This window comes from Manduca sexta, chromosome 7 (assembly GCF_014839805.1).
Source record: "Manduca sexta isolate Smith_Timp_Sample1 chromosome 7, JHU_Msex_v1.0, whole genome shotgun sequence".
NCBI classification, from domain to species: domain Eukaryota; kingdom Metazoa; phylum Arthropoda; class Insecta; order Lepidoptera; family Sphingidae; genus Manduca; species Manduca sexta.
Window position 1 is genome coordinate 11207581 of NC_051121.1, and position 21880 is coordinate 11229460.

The window sequence follows — 21880 nt, forward strand, 5'->3', positions numbered from 1 at the left end:
CACGGCGGCCAATCTCAATGGAGATCAGCCACGCAGAAGATGTTATAGTGCACAAGTGTGTTCGCAATACGCAGGTGCACTCTTTATTCTTTCATTCTCATAGTCATGTGAGACGGTAATCCGACATGACCGGAGAGTGATCAGGCGCAGGACCAACGGCTTTAAGTGCTTTCCGAGGCACGGGGTATCCGCCAACTTCCAGACTCTGAACTGCGACTGGGTAATATTTAATATAGATAAATCCAGTCACAATTATTTTGGTCAGATCCGGGACTCGAACCCGGGGCCTCAGCGCGATTGTCATCGCACCGTGTACAATTACAACTACGCCACCGAAGCATTCAAATAAGAATTAAAATAATGATTATTAACTTTAAAAAAACGTGCTTCACTATAGTCAAAATAATTATCATAAAACCCAGACTTTGGTACAAAAAACTGCCTTCCATAATCGTATATCATAAACCCAAGCATTCATTTACTTTCAAACTACACTTTGAATACTTTTGTCTAAAATATTCTTAAGTTTTGTAATAGGCTTTGCATAACTTTCACATTTGTTCTGAATGTGTTCCTTGAGTATAGTAAAAACAAATATCTGATTTATACAGGCTCACGGTTATCTTCAAAGGGGTAGGTAGAGAAGCCACTAATGCACTTATTCGGCTGACTTTATGTCCGTTCCGGGTTTTGATGGTCAGCTAAATATCGCAATATCTTTAATGTTTAATTATATCTTATTTATAGTTATTAAATATTTTTTCTTGAGTGCAATATTTTGCTATAGCTGTGTTGAACAATGAAGCGTTGTCTATCTTTAAGTTAAATCTATGAAATGCTGAAACACAAGCGTTCAATACAAGCTGATATATACCTAAATGCCAATACAAACACCTTATCACCTAAAAAAATAAAGAATTAATTATACGATTATAAATAATTTATATACAAAATTACTATTAATTTGACCGTTGTTATAATTAGATAGTATGTCAGTTAAAAAGGTCAATTTAGTTATCTTCGGGTCATAAAAACATTTAGCATGATCCGTATCGGGCCCCTGCCGTTGTCACACACTTAGACCCCACTTCAAGAGGGAATGAAACTTTAAGTAATTGAGGATTATTGTCACGTCGCGGACTGTGACAGTTAAGAATCATAACTTCATTCGTCCCTTTCTAAAACACAACTGGGAAAGAGGACGCAAGATATGAGCCGACGATTTCAATGAAGATCCATTATTCGATTTTCAAAATGTTTTTCTTCTTCCATTTGAAATTTATTGGCGTCAATATTTAAAAAGTTTCTTTATTAATTCTATTTTCAAATTTACATTTTATTAATTTCATTTTGCCAGTATTAATAAACTTAAAAAGTTTTTGTTTTTTATTTCGACAATAAGTATGTATAGCTCGCGTGCTGAGGGAAAATGTGGCGCGCGCTCAGTTGATCGCTGGCTCAGGTCGTGGGAGGTCGTCGCGGCCGTCTCCCGCCGATCCGCGTGTACCTTCATGAATAATTGAATTTAAAAAATTTAAAAATTAACGATCCGACACTGTGTTTGTTCGCATTGACGTGAGCCGTCATAGTTTTTGTGCGAGTGAGTGCTGTGGAGTGACTTAAAAAGTGCTTTAAAAAGTTGATAAGTGTTGTGATTTCTTTTAAATAGAAAAAAACAACGTCATTGGAATTGGAAGTAAGTGGCCTTAAATATGGTTTATGAGTATTGATTCGTGCAAACTTTCGTGGGTCAAGGTGGATTGTAAAAAATACTTAAACTTGCTGTTTATAAATAGGTAAGTATTTTCGAATATTTTCGACTGAAAAATAAAATTTCATGTTACATACTTTTATTTCTTAAGTTTATAATAAGTGTTAGTTATGTATTTTTTTCTATACTTACTATTGGATAGGACTTCTTTTATCGACTTACTTGGATTCTGAAAAAAAAAAAACGTAAAATCTTCTAAATTTCCTAAATATTTAAATAAAATTACGTAAAAAAATACAAAACGCACAAATGAAGGGAATTAAAAATAAAATAAAAATTCAAATTTAGAACTGGACGAATGGAGGCCATTTGGAGCTCTATACGCGAGCATCGCAAGGGATCTGTCATCATTACCCCGTGAAATATCATCGGCGGCGAATAATCAATCACTCAACGAAACTCAATTAATTGAATGATTGTTGAAATGAAATCAAGTAATTTAAGCGTGTTCCATTAAAGTTCCATTTTGTTAAACCCTTTGGGATTTATTGTGAAAGATTGTTTTTGTTCATTAGAAACGTGTAGAGATACTATGGACTGTGGGATATTATGGGAAATTACGGAAAAATTAATTAGTCAGCGCTGGTTATTTTTATAAGAAAAAACTATTACCGAAAATTAAATTAGAGGTCAACGCCGGTTATTTTTATAAAAAAAAACTATAAATTCGACAGTATCACGCCACACGCGTGTTACTCACTATAGGTACAGAAGTTTCAAAGTTTTCTAGATGTAGGTATTTTTTACATTCTGAAAGCAAAATCGACCAGCCCACCTCAGTTTCATAAGAAATCAATGCATAATTAAGAAACAGGATATGCTAGAAAATTTTAGTATGTTTTAAATCAAAGGACGAAGTGTCGGATAGGCACTATAAAATACATCTAAACAAGTATTTAATGTTACTAGAAAGAGTAATATACACCTTGCTGCACCTGATGGTTAGTGGAGTGGAGTCCAATAGAATGTCTACTGACGAGAGATGATTACCCCTTGGCAGTCGACACAATTATGTCGGTCTGTTGGAACTGGATATGCACAGGCTGATCCCGGAACGCGACACTTACGTGGGCCACTATTTCGAGTTGTAACACTTTGTACGGTGATCGCTATCCGGGCGGATATAAAATATATCCTACCACCAACAATACATATTATAACATGTCAATTGTGTATAGTGAATTTTCTATTAAATTGTAATTTTGATTTTAACAAGATATATTTGGTACTAGCTGACCCGACAGACGTTGTCCTGTCTTAACTATGAATATGAAGCGCGCATTCTGTCAATCGCTGACAGTTATTTCAAACAATTGACAGTTATATAAAATTTATATTTTCGTTAAGTTTTCTTAAATTTTTTAATTTTCCGCGCAATTTTTCCTTTTATAAGAACCTTCTCCTGACAATAACAAACACAACAACAACAAAAATAGTGAAATCGGTCCAGCCGTTCACGCGTGATGGCGTGACCAAGGGAAATAGGGATTCATTTTTATATATATAGATAATAATATGTGGTTATGAAACAATAACATGATATTTTTAATTTCAAGTTGGTATTCAATTATCATCTATTTTTATAGTCTAATTTGTTTATTAGTAGGTCGTTAAGCCCGCATTACGTCATTAAGACAGACCGTCAAGGCACCCGTTCAAGTTTAAAAGGAAATGAAATGCCAAAAATGTATTAAACACATTATTTTGTAGGCATATTACTTTCAAAGATCATTACCCATGTGAAGGAAAAATATATCTTTTTTCGAAAACAATTTAAACATTGCACCTAGTTACAAGTAAATACTAAGAGTTAAAAAAATGCATATATTTTACGTTTATAATCTGGTTTTCATTTCCTAAATCTATAGTATTATAGTCTATAGCACTTCGGAGTAATGTAGCTTCCTATAACGAATTTTTAAAATCGTCTTAGTAGTTCCAGAAATAAGCCCCTGCAAACAACTCAAAAACTTAACTTCTTCTTGATATTAGTATAGATAAAGTTTGGTATAACAGGACAAAGTCCCCCTCCATTCTATAGGTAAACTAATTTTTGATCGCGGCTTCGCTCGCGTGCACTAGTTTTCCGGAATAAAAGTCCCGCTATATATTTTCCCGGGATAAAACATAGCCTATAATCTTCCCAAGGTCTTAAACTATCTTAATACCAAAATTTATAAAAATCCGTTTAGAACATTTTGAGAAAATCGATAACATACAGACAGACAGAAAAGGGTACTGTTTTATAATATGTGTAGAAAACGAGTTTCCAAGCAGTAAATAATCGTGTGAAACTAGTAGAGAATATTTCAGATGAATGCTGGTGACTGGCGAGCCTTAAAATGCAGGTTTCTTTTGAGGTATTTCTTTGATTTGATTCGGACATACACTGAAGTGGTATTCATGTTTGTGGATTGCAAAGGTATTATTTATTGTTCAATTTATTTATTCGAATAGTATCACAGAGAATACTAATATCAGCCCTGTATTATATACTGTCTCACTTTTGGGCATGGGCCTCCTCTACTACTGAGAGGGATTAGGCCTTAGTCCACCACGCTAGTCTAGTGCGGATTGGTAGACTTCACACACCCTCGAAAATTCCTATAGAGAAAATCGCAGGTATGCTGGTTTCCTCGCGATGTTTTCCTTCACTGTTAAAGCAAGCGATAATTCACAAAGAATAAACACATAAGTGTAGAAAAGTCAGAGGTGTGTGCCCTTGGGATTTGAACTTGCGGACATTCGTCTCGGCAGTCCGTTCCACAACCAACTAGGCTATCGCCGCTGTTTCACAGAGAATATCTTCATGTAATTAATTATATTATAATGAACGTAGATATTATAATAAAATCATTCTGATTCCCTAGTTACATACCAAAGCATACAAATTAAAACTATAACAAAACAATTAGTTGTTTGAATATCGTGCAAAGCATATTATATTAACTCATTCAGTATTCTCATGTGATTACATTTTAAAGTAATATTAGGAGGTATTTAATTTTTTTTATGCGTTACTGTAATTAACTCGTGGTAGCTGAGTGGTCTAAATTCGACCATAATTCATATATTTTTTTTTTATTTTGAACTTTATTTAAAGTGTTTATGTCGAAGAGTAGAACTATAATTTTATTAACATTAACGACAAGTTTGCACTTATAATTAACTAGCTTTTGCTCGCGGCTTCGACCGCGTGAAGGAGTTTTCCGGGATATTTTTTTTCCGACTTATTTGATATATATCATTATACTTTGACCATATTACACAAAATCATTATAAATTGTAGTCTGTGTGTTGTTCTGATGTTTAACCAATATTACTTTAAAGTGTCATCCAAATCCGTTTAGTAGTTTTTTCGTGAAAGGGGAACAAACATACATCTATACACCTACCCTCACAAACTTTTGCATTTATAATATTAGTAAGTTGATTTACTGATGACGAACTATTAAGCGTAAAACGGGAATATTTTCTATTCTTCTAATCTCTCCCAGGTCATGTCGGATTGCCGTTTTTCCGGACTATGAGAGTGAAGGATCACAGAGTGCCCTTGTGCATTTCGTACACACTTGTGCGCTATAATATCTCCTGCGTCTCTGGCCAATCTTCGTTGAGATTAGACGCCGTGACCGCAATTCGGCTAGGAGGGATTCATTCAACTTCACGTATATACAGATTCTTTCCTTTCATTTATTTTTATTGAGTTTGAATCCAACTGAAAATTGAAACAAAATATTATTCTCAAGTTGTCGGAGATGATTCCGTAATAGCTCGTAGACTATTCATAATTGTACCAATAACTCTATATGGCAATATGTATAATGGCGTGCGTTATATGTTTTTATACATTTAAATAAAGATTAGTGTTTAATATTCCTCAACATGTAACCGTTTATTGTCCCTAAAAATAGAAATAAAATAACTTATAATTTATTAAATAACACATTTCGTTAGAATTACTATTGTCCAAGATTTCCGTTCCACAACACGTTAGGAATACCGAGTGTGATTGCACTTGCACCTCTAGCCTGGATGAAGTCCTGAGCACATGTTACTAAGACTTTATCCGGGAGAATTAAAGCGGTCCCCAAGGAAGCTCGAGTCGGCAGCACGCGTCGGCTTAACTTCAAATACACCTTACCTCTACCGGTGTAAGTTTTAGAACAGTTAGACGATTAATTGTTCCTGTGCTACTGTCACCTTCTACATCTCCTGTCACCTCTTATTGTTACATCAGCTAAAGCAAAATTTATAAATTACCACAGCACAATTGACACTAAAATAAAAGCTATGAGCCACAAAGCACCGTCAATATTTTGACGAGTAACAGTAACTTTATTACTGACAATGTAGAAATGGTGTACGGTGAAAACAAAGCTGTTTCACTGTTAATACTCCACTTATATCCTTTCTCATCACAATTACACATTAGGGCTGTAAATTGCTAGATACTGCGCGAGTTTTTTTGCTTTTATTACATGCAAGAAATTAAGATTTGTGCCCGAAATACAGACAGGCACACCTACCATATAATGTGTCGTAAAATATCTTATAGTGTGAGTTGTAGTTGCACTTCTGTGACGAAGGATCCATATAACCAGATTCCTCCCGACTTCCCTTTATGTAAAATTTAGGTACAATCTAATTATCATTAGAAACATTTACAGATCGCATTTATACATATTAGTACCTATATGTTGTGTCGGGTTACCTTTCGGAAAATTTCACTTTTCGCCTCTGCCTACCTCTTTGAGACAAAGGATTTAACGGCAACCAAAGTTTCATAGAATGAATGGGTGTTAAGTGCATTGTAGTTATCAGCAGTGCGGGTTTAGTTATTGGAGACCGCCGTGGTACCACCGCACGATCTATTTACGTCGCCAACCGTGTGGAAATAATATTGTTCCAGTTTGAAGGAAATTGTAGCCAGAGCAATTACGAGGCATTATGAAACTTAACATTGAATGTTAAAATTCAAATTTCTAGTTACTGTTCTTTATTGTACATCGGGCGAACTTGCACAGTTTCATATTGTATAAAAATGTAGCTTGGAATATTTTATACGCTTTCATTCTTGTGTGAAGTAGAAAGCAGAAAGTGCAAATATACTTTTCAAAGGAAAAAAAAATATGAACGTTAGAAAACATTTTTATCAATATAGAAAAATTGTATACGTTTTAATTAAATTGAGTAGCTCACTATATTTGTAGAACTTTCTCGACATGTTTAATATATTTTAACGGAATTTTATTTTTAGTTTTTTTGTTTTATTTATAAAGAAATTGACAGCGAATTAATTCAAAGACATTTATTTACGTGCAATTTAATTTTAGATCATACTAAATTACTCTGCACATTATCAAATGAATTTTAACGTTTTCTTAATCTTAATATCACATGTGAACAATAAAGACTTCAATAATGTCAAACAAGAGGAATTACGTGTCGATACATTCTTATATTGGAAAATCGGTCAAGAGCAGATTTATCCGGTGGAAGTGTCTCAGCCGCCCCACTCGTGCGACAAGATTGATGAGAGCCCGCAAATGCTTAAGAAGCTGAGCACACTTCACACCATCTGTACGTGTCCCAAATCTTTAATGAAAAAAACATGTGCTTTTTTACAGGCATTGAATTCCCAAAATGGTCTTTGTCTTTAACAGAGCATAACCATCGAGATTTAATTACCAGGTTGAGCAATATTTTGAATATTTTTTACCATTCTCGAGGATTTATAAAACATTGGTGTCAGGCGGTCTGTTAGAATTAAATAACGTTTTTTGATCATGCTTGATGATGTGTTGTGTCGCCCAACATTAGAGGATGAAGATATTTTGAAGCATAATAGTATTACTGGAGCAACTAGTGTGATTTATATATACTTGAGAAAAATACGATAAGTATTTTGCTATCTATATTAACAAAATTGAAAGTTAGACACTTCAATATTTTGATTTGATTTATATTTTATTGTACAAACAAGATTGCCTCGGTGGCATAGTTGTGCTGCATGCGCGGTACGACAGCTATCTGAGGTCCTGGGTTCGAATCTCGGGTCAGACAAACTGATATTTAGGAGTTTCTGCTCAGTTTTAGCCCGGAGTCTGGAATTTATGCTCGATATGCCGATAGGCTCGCTCCCTAACACATCATGGGACGGAACACACTTGGCGAAAAGTGGGTGCCTCGGTTGCGCCTCTGCATTTCCCTTCGTGATAAATGCGTGATGTTGTGTATGTGTGTGTGTGTTTAAAAACAATAATGAAATATAAATCTAATGTAATTATACAATTACTATCATCAATTTCGTCTCCTAATCAAACAGAGGCCGAAAAAACAGTATACATAACCATGCAACAACAAGAAAAAGCAAAGAATTGTGTTTCGCCATAAACCATTTGTTCAAAATTGTTACAGAACACTATAGAGATTATTGAAATAGTCCTAACATACGGTACCGGCAGACGAACGTTGTAAATATTAATGAGTTCTGATATTTAATAAACAATTTTAATAATAACCACCACGCGGCATTCCCTCGGGTTCTGTCGTGGCGCCGTAAAATTACTCGCATCAAATATAATGTATATAACACTTAGTGGAATGTTGGTGTTCGCAAAATCCCGTCGAAGCAAATATTTGCACACTGAGGAATATTTGTGTCCGCCCTGAGATGGGGCTTCTTATAAAACGCTTTAACTTCGTATATAATATAGCTATATATGCTGGCTAAGATTATACTAAAGCGAGCGTGCGCAAATTAATATAAAGAAGTGCAACCGTCTAGATGTTTGAAGAAACCAACGCAAGGGACCAATATAGAGGAGTATTGTAAAGCTGGTCATACGTTCTAAGCTGTCAATTTTTATTGTTTTTGAGAGATAAGTGAACGCCAGCGATAACGAGATTTGACAAACTACGCAAAAAAACACATACGCTGGCGCTTGTCTTGGCCAACTAGGCAATCGACATCGAGCTATGAGGCTAGGCAAATATAGTCTGTGTAAGTTGACACTGGCCTTCTTAGTAAAGGTCAACGTGTATTGTCGGCTTTGTTTCCCTTTTTTGATTAACGTGACCTCGGTGGCGTAGTTGTAATACGGTAGAACTGCAGTGCAAGTTTTGGGTTCGATGTCTTAGAGAACAAATATCTCGGGTTGATACTGAGAAGAAAAACCCAATATGCCTTTGCTCGAGATGGGATTCGAAACCGGGATTCGTTTTTAGATATTGTGAACATACTCACGAAGGACATGCATAGTCATTCCTGGCCTGTGTAAATTTTATACAAGATTACTGCAAGGAAGATTAAAATTACAATTGGACTAAACTAGGTCAGTTATAATTTTCTCTTTTTTTGTATATTTTTATGTTTACCCGAATGTTATTCGAAATAATACTCGTTTTCGGATATTATCGAGGTTTTTAATATTTAATTTTCTTTCGGCGATTCGAAGACTACAGCCTTCATGGTCACGGAGCGGACTAAGGTGTTGGTCATCCGAAAAGTCAGTTACAATACCTACCTACATTTTACAATTATACTTTTTATATAGGTCAATTAAGGTTAGTTATTTGAAAAAGCAAATGTAAATCCATCGAAGTCGCATCTTTTACAATGGTTTATAGAGACGTTACTTTACGAAGCTGAATCAGTACTATCTTTCTAAAACCAGTGATTTCACTGTCAAGTAATGCACCTTTACTTTTTAATTTGTTTTTTTTTTTTTTTTTTTTATTTATGCTCTTGTTTCTTTGAATAAGTTATTCAGTATACTTAACATTTAACCCTAACTTTATAGTTGCGTGCGTTCCCATCGAAAACGTTGGTTAAAAATTAACTTAATCAAGCAGTATTGCTTAAAATTACGTGAGTTATTGTACTGCCTTGTTCATAATCTTTAGAGCTGAGAGTGTTTTGTTAAACGAACCTACGAGGAGGCCTTTTAAGAAGGCTAGAGTAAAATCGCAGCTTTGTAGTCGTGTTTTCTATGGAGATCCATTACGACGCTTGAAATGTAATCATATCTAAGTGACAAATATACCGAAAATTAATTATATAAATACTTTGAATCGCCATTTTTTTCTGCGTCATTTGATGTAAGTTTTGTAGTTCTAGGACAATTTTAATAACATTCAACTTTATATAATAAAAAGTTGATTTTTTTATAAATGTTCAAATAAAAATCAAAACTTTAAATCACTCTACTCAATAATTTACTGATTGTCGCTTAGATATAAGATCAAGCGTCGATTAGTACTTCATTCCTTCTTAAAAACTTAAGGTCATGCAGGATGATCCGTGTCGAAGATCTATCCCGAATAAAGCCTCTCAAATACTTTTAAGGGATAAAAAGGAGCCTATACTTTATGTTGCATGATCATGTACCAAATTTCATCAAAATCGACTCAGTAATTTTGAAAGCGTTACAAAGGTACATTACCATTTATAATATTAGTATGGATTAGATAGTGCCCGACGCTCCTTCCGCATGAACGACTTCTCCTGGGATGAAGTTCCTGAAATTTCCGGGATAAAGAATACGCTATAATAAGTTATTTGTTTTTCTGCTCAGTATCAGCCTGGAGTTTGAAATTTGCCCGATATTGCGATAGACTCGCTCTTAGTCACATTATGGGAATACACATAATGGAGAGAGTACCCAGCTCTTGTGGCTTCTCTGCCTACCTTTTCAGGGATAAGGGCTTGATGTGTGTGCGTGTCTATGTAAATCACATATGCGCTGGACATTTCGCTATTTTAATCCATGAAAGGGCTGGTATTTTTAATTCTCGTCCTAGGAATCTGTAAAAGGTCAAGCCTTATTTTGGTGGCATTTCAATCAAACGACGCCGCAATCGTTCGTAAACACGGTGCTGTATTTTCGTCCGTCGATTGCGTGACGACACGAAAATTCTTTTATAATTAGCAGTCGACGTTAGTACACGTACGTGTTTGTGTTTTTATATATCTACAAAACAGTGCGGAAGGTGAAATTTTTCAAAAGGTAACCCGAGGCAAAAATAATCGTCTTAGCTACCATATTGCGGCCAATGTAACACAAAACAAAAACCAAGACAAACGTAAATAAACCTAAAAGGGAAGCCGGTAGGAATCAAGTTGTATGGACGCTTCGCCACAACTACAATTACCTCATTGGTATGGCGTCATTGTGTTATATGCAGTTCTGAATGCGATTCCCAAATTAAACGTGTTCATAGTTTTCCAAACCAAAGTAAGTTTTCGGGATTTTAATTCATATTTAAATAGGTGTAACGGCTTTAGTCGCGTGAAAAGTCTTTGCCGCTACAAGACTACCTAGAACACTATGACACCAGCGCAATCTATACATATAAAAATAAATCCCTATTTCCCTTGGTCACGCCATCACGCGTGAACGGCTGGACTGATTTCACTATTTTTTTTTGTTGTGTTTGTTATTATCAGGAAAAGGTTCTTATGACAGAAAAAAATAAGGTAGTTGAGCAGAACGTTAGAAAATTTAAGAAAACTTAACGAAAATATTAATTTTATATAACTGTCAATTGTTTGAAATAACTGTCAGTGATTGACAGAATGCGCGCTTCATATTCATAGTTAAGACGGGACAACGTCTGTCGGGTCAACTAGTATACCTAGTCTTGCCATAAATATTGTAATAAAGAAAAAAGAAAATTGTTAACTGCAAATAACATTTATTACTTTTACAGTGTGTCAGTTTAATACATAAATATAAAACAATTAAAAATATAAAAAGCTTATTCGAAGTGGTCTCCATTGGCTGCAATACAGTCCTTTAAACGATGAGGCCAGTTATCAATAGAAGCACGCACTCTTTCCATGGGAAAATTCTTCACTGCCAATCGTATAGATTGTTTTAGGGACTCCAAATTATCATGGCGTTTAGAGCAAGCTGTACTCTCTAAAACTGACCACAAATCATAATCCAGCGGATTAAGATCGGGACTAGACGACGGCCAGTCTTCAGTTCTGATGAAGTCCGAAACGTTCGATTCCAACCAAGACTGCGTGGACCGAGCTTTATGACCCGGCGCCGAGTCTTGCTGGAAGGACCATACTTGGTTATTGAACATGGTGATGTTAAGGGGCTTAACTACCTTCTCAAGAATGGTATCTTGATACACTTGTGCCGATGTTTTGATACCTTTTTCACAAAAATATGGCTCAGTCACTCCTTCATAGCTAACACCCCACCAAACCATCACTGAAGTCGGATAATGTCCACGTTGCACTCTGTCGACTAATTGGGAAGCTTCCTTAGAGCTTTGAGCATAAATACGGTCATTTTGTTTGTTAAAATGTTGCTCAATTGTAAAAATTTTCTCATCCGTAAACAAAATTTTTCTGTGACCTCCCTTTGCGTACCGCTTCAGTAGTTGTTTCGATTTTACCACCCTATTCTTCTTTAAATTATCAGTTAAGAAATGGCCAGTGCGTCTCTTATAGGCTGCAAGTCCTAAGTCATCTTTTAAAATACGCGACATGGTTCTAGGTGCTATCTTCATTTCCCGAGATAAAATCTTTTGCTTTCGGACAGGATTTCTTCGAATTCTTTCCCTTACTGCTTTGACCACCTTTTTCGTACGAACACTACGTGGACGGCCAGATCTTTTTCTGTCACAAACAGAGGAGGTCTCATTGTACCTATTAATAGCCCGGTACACAAACATTTTACTAATACCAAGTGTATGGAGAGTTTTAAAAATTGCATTTGGCTCCATACCTACTTTGTGTAATGCTATCACAGCGATTCGGTTCTCTTTATCACCCCACACCATTTTAATATCGCAAAATATTTTACAATGTATTGGCGCCAAAATGAGAAAACACAATGAACAATCGTATAAAAATGACAGATTCGAAATTCAAATGTAATATTTTTTTATAATTAAGTGTAACAGTATTTATGGCCAGACTAAGTATTTAAAAAATAAGATTAAAATATAAATTTTACCCCGTGGGAGAGAGTTAACGAGACTAAAGTAATCCTTGTCTTAATCAAGGGCCTGTTCCATCTGTCTACAAATATTCCAACATTTTCACAAGCTTTTGCATTTATTATCTTAGTAAGATGAGTAATATAAGATAAGAGATAGTAACATTAAGATATAGCGGTAAACTTTGTCCCATCTCTGGGAGTAATAAAACAGCAAAATTGTCTTAATTAAAAGACCTTTTAAATAATCAAGAAACTATGAGGTCCAGTGAGTGTTATCGCCGTAAAGAAACGGCCAAGAAACTCCCTCAGAAACACGATCTGTCAACATAATAAAATGAAATGTCACGTACAATTACATTATCCTTTATTTTATACTTTTATATTTTCACTTTTATTCTTGCCGTTCTTTTAAAAGAAAAGACTCACGGCGACCGAGCCGGGAGCTATAAGAAATAAGAATAATATTTTCGAGAAAGAAATATAACGAACCTTTCACAAAATATTAAATATGTAAATCTTATCTGCTTCCTTATACATTCGTTTGGATTGGCTGTTAAGTATTTGATAAGCTAACTTCGCTGAGTCTTTACGAAGAACTGAACAATCTTTGCTACAACAGACTACGAATGATTGCTGGCGCGGAGGGTGACAAGCCTGTGAATCGTGAGAGCGCAGGTTCTATTCTCTGACCGTAAATGTGTGATAAATAAATTTCGTTTTGAATTTTAAGTAAGGTTAATTGACTACCGTTTTATTGAAAAGTATTGCGAGAGCTAAGTCGCCGGCAAAAGTATCCATAAATAGCTACAAAAAACCTTTTCATCATTGTATAGATTTGGTTTTCGTTCGCCGATCCCTAAAATGCAAATGAAAAGATGCCACATGACTAATAGCAATTCATCAAATGTTTTTACCGACCCCAGACCACACTAGGCGTAAATTCCCAAAAGTTGGAATAGTCTGGGAGTAACGGCACGCGATACAACCATTACAACGGCCGTTATTGGAAGCTCGCGAATTCGCACTTTCCAAATTTCACTAAGCTTCTAAATGATCATTGGAATGTGTTCGCGTACGTTTACATCATATAGGAATAAAATTAGCCGGTTTGGAATAAAACTAGCCTTGACACATTATTCCAATGCAAAAAAGGACTAAAGTTATACCTCTATCATTTCCGAGAGAAAATTATTTTTCGTCAGTCGAAACTTTACCTGGACACTTTACTGGTGGTAGGTCTCTCATATGTGAGAGTGCGCCTTTTGTAGGCACTACTGTAATGTCTATTTCTGCCGCCAAGCAGCAGTGCGTAGTCACTGTTGTGTTCCGGTTTGAAGGACATCGTAGCCAGTGTAAATACTTGACATAATAAGACTAAACATCTCATGTCTCAGGATGGCGAGCGCAGTGGAATACTTTGTAATTCAAGGTGTTGGATGGTGTTTCTACTGTTTGTGGGCGGTCGTATCGCTTACCATCAGGCAAACGGCAAGCTCATCTCGTCAATCAAACCAAAAAAAAAGGACACCACTCTACTTACCCATGGTTCCTTTGCCGTATATACAAAAATTCCTGACATATAGTAAGTATAATTGAGCCAATTATCTCACATTAAAGAAGAACTGACATTAATAAAATCGTCATGTATAATAGAAACCATACGATATTCTGGTACAATAGGAATTAATCGATCAGATTACAATGAGGGTATTGTAGTGTGTCGGTAACAACGAATATTACTTTGAAAATCACTCTGTGTAGTTCATAAAATGAATATTTAGATTTACTGGATAGGCTTCTAGGTTTAATGATTGTTTGTTTTTGCCAACGTGTAGACAACACTTACATACTCTTTTTATCGTTAATTGTGATTATGACATGTGCGCGAGTGTATTTCTGTCTGAAAATATGATGTTACCGCTGCGACAAATTCTCTTAGAACATTATACTGACATTAGGTCGTGTAAAAGGAAAATTACTTTTTATCTATATTATTTTTTTAGAAACTTACACTTTTTATTTTACATTTAAGGTTCGACTAACTTATTGTAAAGTGTTATTTGCAAGAAGTGAAATATAGTATCATTTAGTAGCACGATGCTAGAATTACCATGTATAGTCAGTCATAATAATAAGTAAATAACCTCTCCACATGACATATTTTTTTCAAAATTGAAGCGTAATTACAAATAAAAATCACGCCAATTCGAGCTGGTTTCTTTGTTTATTTTGTAGTCTTTCCTTTATTTGATGTGCAATATAAAATGTTTAGTTATATAAGCGACTTCATTTAAGTAATAATAAAGCATTTTATTGTATTTATTTATTGTTTTATAATTCTGCGTACTTGAATAAAACAACTAAGAAAACATAAATACAATTTTACAGTAAGTATTTTACTTTAAATCTCTTCAAGTAAATCTCAACCAAGCTAATTAATTAAACAATACTTATTACCCATCGACGGCTCGCATTGCGTTTGACAATGGCCGCGGGCGCGCAATCGGTTCAAAAAACAACCAACTAACTTCCCGATTCGCTATAAAAACCGGTAAACCGTCCCGATCGGTATCGGCACTATTCCGGATTTTTATTTATCGTTGCCGGGTTTTTTCCGGTTGTTTGGCCGGTGTATTTGATGTCCGTTTTATAAATAAATTTATTTTAGATTCAGTTCTGGTAGTCGGTTGAATTTTTCAATTGTTAAGAAGCGGTTTATTTGAATTTGCGCTGCTCTTAATTGGTGAATAATAAAGAGAATTATAGAACAGACTTCGGTATATGTTTATTGAAAACAAAGTTTTCTAAGAATTTAAATATGGAGCGGACATTGGCAAGATGTACAAAAATTTTGCGCTCATGCGATGGTTACTCAGTCTTCCGATAAATTACAAAACACCAAAGTAAAATACTTCATATTTTTTTCATATCGTGATTAGCACGCTTTTAATACGCATATTAGTATATTTTCTGTAAATATGTTATTTCTGTATTAATATCTACGGACAATGTGACATTAACTCACACGGCATTTCAAATAAGACAGCGACTTATTACCAATTGGCAACAACTTTTGGAGCACATTTTTTTCTTATGTTCGGTCTATAACTAACTATGCTGTTTAATGTCTTTGAATGAAAAGAAAGAAACAAATTACTGGTTCTAAGCAGTATTCTATGAAAATTGACGTAATCAAAGAATTTTACTTTGTACGTTTACATGCGCTTTTTAAGTATCCAACCACTGAAACAATACGGTTATTTAAATATTCTTTTCAATATTCCGTTTATGAAAACATCGTGAGGAAACCTGCATACCTGAGAAGTTCTCTATAGGAATTTCGAGGGTTGAAGTCTACCAATCCGCACTAGGCCAGCGTGGTGGACTAAGGCCTAATCCCTCTCAGTAGTAGAGGAGGCCCGTGCCCAACAATGGGACGGTATATAATACAGGGCTGATATTATTATTATTCCTTGTATAAAGACACATTCCAAATAAATATCCTCATTATATTGCAGTGATGAAGGGTCCATACAACCCAATTCCTGCAGTCTTTCCTATCGTAATTTATGTAAAATTATCATTAGAACAATTTGCAGACTACATTTATGAATATTTGTACCTATAAGTCGCGTTCCTCTCGGAAAATATCATCCATCGCCACTGTTATTTTTTTCTTTATTTTTTTTTGAATTACCAACAATTGTTCCATTAAAACATTTACAAAAAGATTATACAAATGTAAATCAAGCTAAATGCACAACCACAGTAAGGTAATCACAGCTTACAATAAGGTGTGTCAATTTAGTATTACCTTTCACAATCTATAATTCAGCGAGAACTTATATTAAAACAAAACGGATCTTACTTAATTATATTCTGGCTAAAACTGCAGTTCTTAATAAAGTGTTAGTAGATTGTTTTATAGAATGAGACTTTTATTGTCATATCAACAAGGTTACTAAAGTCGTTTAAGATTTGTATTTTAGTTATGTTGTCCATACACTCTTAGGAGCGACCTCTTTTACCCGCCCTCAGCCATAAAAAGGTTTCCCCAAAACTAATACGCTTCCACTACCCAGAATTACCTGTGAACGTTAGAGATGTTTCTCCCTTAATTACCCAAACCTCCAATAAGACCTCTATAACAGTTCGTTAACAAAATTGATCCTCGACGAAAAACAATTATCCTTTTTAACAACGGCTTAAGGTACGAAATTCGTCGACACTTTTAATTAATTGTTTACCGTTTTCTAAGGTATTTGTTAGACTGGTGTCCTGTCTACAATTTCCAAGCTCGGTAACCAAATTGGGGAGTTATTGATTTAAAAATTAGAAGCCTATTAGGTTTTTAAGCAGAGTATCAGCTTGGAGTCTGGATTTTGTCCTCGTAATCACGATAGGATCGTTCCCTATCACATCATGGGACGGTTTAAATAAATAAAATGCTTTATTCATCACGTGGGCAATAATTGCGCTTATGATAAGTCAAGGTACAAGAAAATATTAAATTATTACTGTAATTACGTCGCCCCTACTCCTACGGGGATAAAGGCTTGATGCATGTTCATTTTTGTTTTTAATTCGAGCAGTAGCTTTAATGTGTTCAGACTAATAAAACTTCAGCTCTATTAATATCACTACATAGTATAAAACAAAGTCGCTGTCTCTGTCCCTATGTATGCTTAAATCTTTAAAACTACGCAACGGATTTTGATGCGGTTTTTTTAATTGATAAAGTGATTCAAGAGGGAGGTTTATATGTATAATAATAACATCCATTAAATAGTGGAGAAATACTGTTATTTTGTTATGTTATACCCGTGCGAAGCCGGGGCGGGTCGCTAGTTATGAACGGGTAGATTATAAACAAATAAAGTAACTCAAAACTATTAGCAATCACAAACAATATTCACCAATAAAAAATGCAAATACGTCAGATAATATAATTCCGAGGCTCCTTCCATATTTTATCATATCTGAATAAAAACGATTTGCAATTCAACGCGTTTTTACTTAACAAATGATCTGATACCCAAAGGGAGGAAAGGCCTGTCGTCTGCAATAAATTAATTGTATCCAATTTTTTTATGATTGAAATATGGCGGGCATTTGGTAATCGCTCATCCGCGCATCGTTTTCATCATTGCTGACGGTCGTCATGCCCTGAATATACATCGAGATTTTATAGTCGTTTTGCAACCAAAATGTGGTTACTTAGAACGATTTGTAGGACAAAAAAATTGAGAATTAATTGTAGTGTTGATAATTTATAAGATAGTTTATGATAATATTTTTCACGCTTTTGAGTTTGATTATGATAGTAACGTCGCGACAATTATTCATAGTTATGAATGGCATCGATCATGGTGATCGTAGTACGTGAGATTTAGTTGCATTACCACAAGTTCTCATTTAGTACTTAAAAATAAATTTTAATGTGTATAAAAATATTTTTATTTTATTACATTGGTATTTTCTTAAACTCGATTATTGATACAGAATTTAAAATGTTCGGTTCCAAAACGACTATAAAATTACAGTGTAGTGTAATCTTTGTCACGACTATTTTTTCTTATACTGGCACCGCATAATGAGCCCAATGCACCTAATGATATGGTAGTGATTACAATAAGACAGGTGTTTAATATCGTTGCTTATTGCAAAGGAATGTGTTGTTATGAAGGTGGACTGTTTTAAGGCTAGTCCAGGGTTTTAGGAATTACTCCTGTGGGAGATATTATAATAGGTATGATCTTGACTGTGGTGTGACTGTGTGTGTATGTGGGGTGCAATAGAATGTCGACTGACGAGAGACGATTACCCCTCGGCATTCCATTTACCACTTGCTTACTTGCACACAAATATGAAGATGTCTCAGCAATCCGAGCCAAACTAAACTCAGCTCAGTTATTGGTCTGCATGATACATTATGCAAAAAAATACACATCAGACTTTAAAGTGTCGTTGGCATATCCAACATGACAATTGACTGTTCGCGAATGTCGCTAACTCCACGAGGGCTCTCCGCGGTGCGAAACAAATAGCACAATCCAGTTATAACTGGCTTTGACATTTGTTCTACGGTTTTTGCACGTACGAGGTTATTTTTAAATGCTACGATAGTGGCACTTACTAAATATATTTTAAATAATGCTAGCCCTTTTATATAGTACCCATTGTTGGGCACGGGCCTCTTTTACTACTGAGAGGTTAGGCCTTAATTTTAGTCCACTACGATAGCCTAGCATGGGTTGACAAAGTTATACTTAGGAAATATATTTCAAATAAATAATACATACAGCACTGTATTATATACTGCCGACTATTATGGGCCTTCTCTACTATTGAGAGTATTTAGGCTTTAGTCCAGCACGCTGGCCTAGTATAGGTTGTCAGCGTTATGCCTTCGAAATATATTTTAAATCTTTTTGCAAAAGAGAGAGATGGATAGCAATACATATAAAGTATATATCAAGGCCGCCATTTCTAATCTGTATAATCTTATTATAAGGTATCCTCCTCCAAGGTATCTCTCTGGGGTACTAGTGGTATATCTATTTACTTACGAAATATAAATCATGATTGTATTACATTCACCATAGTCTTAATATGCACGCAAATGCAATCACGCCTTTTATCCCCAAAGGGGTAGGCACAAAAGGTAAACGAGAAGAGTACCAAAACAATAACGCTGGCTACAATGTCCTTTGTAATTGTAACTCAACAGAGCTTGTACCATTGCAGCAGTGGCTATCGGTGAAATTTTCTAAAAGGGAACCCGACACAACAATTAGGTACTTTAGCCGGCGAGAGGGACCTCTCTTCCTCAACGGCTTACCCACACACAATAACAACGCTACAGCGACACTCATTCAAACACAGTATAACTCAAGGAAAAAAAAAACATATAGGTACTAATAATATGCATAAATGCGATCTGTAAATCGTTGTAATGATAAATAGATTTAACCTAAATTATGTAACAGAAGTCGGCAGGAATCGCGGTGTATGGACTATTCGCCGCTGGTGCAGGAATACCTCAAGTCAGGTTCAAAAGTAAGAGTAGCATTCATTAGTAAACTCGTGTTTTGCCTTTTCACGAAACAACAGAGCGAAGTATCAACACCATTCTTACTGGTTTATGACCTAGATTGACTACGGTATCTTTCTATCCTCTAATGCGTCCACGGATGCTACCCCGGGGTTTTAGTCGGTACGCCGACGTGCATAGCATGCTGGTAACCTCGACATATCAGTCTTAGTTCCTCGAAGTAACGCGGGATCTAAAAGTGATTTTCCCAAGAAAAAAAAGCGCATATTTCTTTACTAAAACATGGGATATTCACAAAGTAAAAATACAAAACTTTACCGTTTTGAATGGCGACTGGAGAAAAAACAATTCCACCCCTTAACAAGACGTTAAATTAGCTAAAGGGACGTTTCGTAAGAAATCGATCCGATGGTTAATTAAAAGAAGATTGATTCTCAGTTTATTGGAGCGGTAGGCTTTGATAAAATTAATACAGCGGCCTGCTTTCACTGATAACGCGGTGACGGATCGCAGTGCGACGTAAATTGACTGCGCTATATTTACATAGCACGTGGATTTGGCGACAGCTTCCGGGTTGCGCTGTGGCAGTGCGCCTGTCACTTCCTTAGTGGTTATATATTTCAAAAATACAGGCAAATACATAATACTTCCGACTGGCACTTATTTTTGTGTATGACAGTTGGTAAAACTAATTATAATTCCATTTGTATATGGATGTTTACGAGTCTGAGATCCCTTACGCGATTTATTGTCTCTTCAAAAAATAATCCCCACGGAATAGTTGATAATTGTGATTACGAATGTAGTGTCTGCCTTCTCTTTAGATACTGGCGTGATGTTATGTATTTAAGACCACTATTACACAGACTATGTATAATTGAACTTTGAGTATCCCAATATTTGATATCGGATCAATCCGAGTATTAATAACATTATTAACTGATCGTCCGAACACAAATCAGCAACAGTTATTAGAGATTAATTCGATTATTGGTATATTCCAAACTAGGTATAATCGGATGTTGACCAAAACTAATTTAATCCGACCTTAATTCCGAACTTGGCCGATTAATCTTTGGCAGTTCACGCGTCGGTGTTTCGATGTTTGTAAGGCACGAAGTATTTGCATGACGAGATTCTGGAAAGCGGTGGTAGCCTAGTTGTCAATAGAAAGATATAGCGAGATGAGTAAGTTCAAAATCCAAGGCCACGCGACACTAACTATCCTAAAGTTATGAGTATTCTTTGTGAATCATCGCTTACTTATCTCAGTGGCGTTGTATTAAGTGGTACAACTACCGCTCTAAGGTTCGAATCCTGAGTCGGGCAAAGTGATAATGGGTTTTTCTGTCTAGTATCAGTCCAGAGTCAGGAATTAGTGTCCGATATGGCGATAGGCTTCCTATCATCATATCATGGTATAGAACACTCACAATGAAAAATTGAGCGTCCTAGTTGCACATCTGCAACTCCAACCTCTGCGGGATAAAAGCATGAAGTTTGTTTGTTTTGTAATTTTTTTATGCATCTAAGTGAAGAGCAAGCCGCTCGCCTGATGGTAACGTGCTGCCCAAAACAGTGACACTGCTTCGGGTCTTGGGTTGATATTATGACCTTCGCCAAAGTCTGCTTATATTGTTAAGAAAAGCCAACATATTTCTGGTCCCATGCAGTGCATCATAATCTCAATTTCTTATCTTTCACCTAAGGCAATGGTACGGGATTAGCAGAGATCTTCAATGATGCTGTAGTAGTTCTAACAATCAGACTATTCATTTCTATTCGATATTCGACCTTGAAAGCTGCGATACAGTCTGCCGATTTTGATTTGCAACGAAATCGTCTCAATACGTGTGGGAACTAACAAGGCAACATTTACCTTCTAGCCACGTCTGCTCCTCGTAATCCGTCTCTACGGATGAATAAGATTTAGGCTCGCTAAAGCATACGTTTTTAGCTCAATAATAAAGCATAGTTAAATGCAAATTAAGTCGGAAATTGTATGCATTTTTTTTATAATTAAATTACCATAGGCTAAATAATAATGCGGTGATAGCCTAGTTGGTTGTAGAACAGATTGCCGAGACGAAT

General features: G+C 35.5%; 1 protein-coding gene across 2 annotated transcripts in view; it reads left to right on the plus strand.

The window, feature by feature from the left end:
• Positions 1-1463: 1463 nt before the first annotated feature.
• Positions 1464-21880, plus strand: part of LOC115449426 — a 278936-nt gene continuing 258519 nt past the window's right edge. Inside the window, exon 1 of one of the 2 annotated variants that reach the window (XM_030177242.2) lies at positions 1464-1796. The gene's annotated coding sequence lies outside the window, so the exon portion shown is untranslated. The remainder of the gene's footprint in view (positions 1797-21880) is intronic. The other variant, XM_030177243.2, reaches the window with a different exon arrangement.